Raw genomic sequence first — 3,364 nt, 5'->3', positions numbered from 1 at the left:
GTAACCTCATGAATCAAACTTTGATTAGTGGTAATGTAGGTGTCTGCTGTCTCAGTGCTGAACACCTCTGGAGCCCTGGAGGGACGGTGGCCATCTGGTGCTGTGCTCAGCACAGGCTGTCACTGGAGACACGGATGGGACAGAGCTGTCTCTCTTGGGGGAAGACAATTTTGAGGCTTGGGGACTAATATTAGGCATCTGCACTCGTTCAGCTGCAGTCGTGACCAGAGGAAGGCAAAGTTTTCAGAGCTATGAATATCGCGGAGTCTGTGGTCAGGGTGAGGGCTCCGAGGCAGACACAGATGGCAGGGCACCTTCTGCTCTGCTCATAGGGTAAGGGGGGAAAATGGCAGAAATGTCTCCTGTCCTAGGTAATGGGGAGGTCAGTGCACAATTCAGACTAGACAGCAGGGTTCTGACCCTGGACAAGCCCTAATCTCACCTAAAATTGGGGAAATTAAAACAGGCAAGACCAATGCTGTACTGAGTTTTTCAAAGTTTATAATAAACACCCACCAACCGTGCTGAGATCACAAAGTGGTTCCAGGAGATGTGGCTGTTCTTCTGTTTTGTTAAAAAAAAAAAAAAAAAAAAAACCAAAAAAAACCCCGAAGACCCAACCCCAAAAACGCAACCCTACAGCAATTACACTTGAAGAAAACGAAGGCGAACCCCCTCAGTGGGTAAGGAACTTTGAACATATTCCCCTTCACACTTAAAGACTGACAGAAAGATACAGCTTTAAAACAAATAGGAGATCACATTTTGGGGGCTTCAGCCCAAACTCTTCAGCACTGTGATGATACATGACAACATCTTTACCTCTGGAAGTAAGTAAAACCTATCTGGAGGTAGCACTTCCCAGCTGCTGCCATGGGTTTGCTGCAGGAGATCTCTTGTAACAGGAGACCCATAGCTGTATTATGTCAAAGTTACTTTATTTCTCATCCTAAAAAGAGGCAGAATCTGTAAAATCTCATTCTGGGGAGGAGTGACACCAAACTTACTTCCATTTCATTCTGCATAAAAGATGTGTCCTTGAAATCTGGAGCTGTTCAGAAGCCAGGCAGGTTTGAAGTGGACTGCAGAAATATAACTTATGGTGATGCCACCTTTTGCCAACACTACAATTTCAGCATCTATAAATTTCATATTTTCCTTGCAATGAAGTCTCTCCTCACAAACTGAGCAGCCTGTGAATCCACAGGCACTGGTTATCTTCCCAGCTCCCTTCTGGCCAGCAGTGTGGCCATGAACCGGGGCATTTCCAGACACATTTCTCAGATTCCCATCTGTAGAAAAGGGATAATAATACCTGCCCACCTCTGCGGAGCCCACTGAGGCCCCTGGATGGAAAGCTGTGTAGAAGGAAAGCAGACCTCTCTAGTCCTGGTGAACATTGCTTACTATGGGCTCAGCTGTGTCGGCCTGGCTGGTTTTTCAAGGAAATTTTCAACTGGAGTTAAACCTGTGGACTTCAACTGAAATAAAACATATCCAACCGACCATATGCAGCCCTAGGCTGGAGCCACCAAGAGCTGGCTTAAAACAGACTCAACTTCCACTCTCTCCCAGGACACTCAGCCTTCTAGAGTTTTTTTTTTTGCATTTAAGCATTTCTCTCGAAGTGGTGGATGGTGGAGAGCAGAAGTTTTCCGCAGCAGCGTGAGCTCTGACTCAAAGCTGGTCCCAAGGCTACTCTCAGCCTCCTGCTAACCACAGGGCAGGAGCTGTACTGCTGTCATCAGGTTTTTGAAGAATGTGAGCCGATCTTCTTCCCCAGCTTGTTTATGAGATTGGCTGAAACACAGTGTAATCATTAAACAGTGCAAAGCAAAAGAGAATCCTTTCCCTTTTCTTTTTCCACTCAGCTGTGCTTAGCTCTTCTTGCAGTTTCCCAGAAATGCAAGAATGAAAAACACAGAGGCATCGTTAAGGGGGGGGGGGGGGGGGAGAAGAGAGAATGATGCGACTTAAAAACCTGGGTCTTAAGTAATAAACTGTCAGATTTGGTGAGATTCCAAAGAAAATTATGGGAATACGCAACGAGGCCCAACTGTGCTGACCCTGCCCTGCCCTGAAATGCCTTTGTGCTGCAGAGAGGCTTGGCTCTGGGGGGGGACCCTGGGCATAAAGGCACGGTCAATCGTCTATGTATCATCTGATTTAAGTTGCCAGTTGACCTGTCTTAGATGCAGTGTCTCCAGGGATATCCAGCTACTTGTATTTCATACCATTGCTGCCCAGAACTCCTGACTTTCTCTGCAAAAGCCTCACTGTGGAACTTCAATGGTATTTGAGAACATCCACTCAGCCAGTCTGTCTGGCTTTCCAGCTTTCCAGCACACCTCCCAGAACACAGCCGGACGTGTCGCACTCTGTACAGATTTGGAGGGCTAGAGAAAAGCTATTTCCTGGCATTGCGGTGGAATTTGTGCATTTAGTTTCATAAGAGCAATCAAGAAAACTCTCTGCCTAAGCACCTTAGGGCCCTGATGCTATGCTGGCTAGGAACACTCCTGGAAGCACAAAACAATAAACTCAGCGAGTACATTTCGGATGCTGAAACCAGGCATGCTGGCACACAAGTCCTCCAAGAGCTTGTTGAGCGTGCCCAACTCTTTTGTTAATTTGGCTGCATTTACTCGCTGGAGAGCTGTCACCCTGCTGTGGCATACCAGGCCTTTCTCAGGAAGCCAGGAACTCAGGTCAATCTGCTCCACAGAAGGTCTAAAGCATGATTTTTCTGTTCCATAGGGTGGGGAAAGGGGAAAAAGAAAGAAAAAAATTGTATCTATCGGAATAGTAATAAATATATAGCAAAGAGCACATTTTAATAAGTCAAAGCAGGGGTAGACAGTCTGACGTCTTGCACAGTGGCTAAGTCACCAGGCTCAGATCTCTCTGCTGCTTTTCTTTTCCAGGAGCTGATTAACATAAATCACATCAGCTGTCCCAGGAACCCGGAGCAAATCTGCAGATCTCTCAGCCAATGACCCTGACCCTTGGAGTTCCACCATCCCCAGAGTCCAGTGCTGCTCAAGAGTCAGCTCCCAGGAACACTTCCAGGGAATGGTGACTTTGCTGGCAAGGAACGAGCCGCTTCAAACTGAGGAATTTGGACGCTTCACTGCAAAAACAGCGGGTCAAGTTTAAGGTGAAATTCTTGGCCCCCTGCTTTTGTTTCTGGTGATGTTTGTGGGACGAAGCTGTGCCCTGCTTCAGATCCCTCCTTGCCCCGTACACCTCACTTGCTGGACACCACCTGCCCGAAGCAGCATTTGTGCTTACATTTGCCATCTGGGATGTGCAAGCAGTTAAAGATCTGTCAGAAAAGCAACACAATTTTGCTTTCTTTATTATT

This window comes from Opisthocomus hoazin, chromosome 17 (genome assembly GCF_030867145.1).
Source record: "Opisthocomus hoazin isolate bOpiHoa1 chromosome 17, bOpiHoa1.hap1, whole genome shotgun sequence".
NCBI lineage: Eukaryota > Metazoa > Chordata > Aves > Opisthocomiformes > Opisthocomidae > Opisthocomus > Opisthocomus hoazin.
This window is presented reverse-complemented; position numbering follows the sequence as displayed.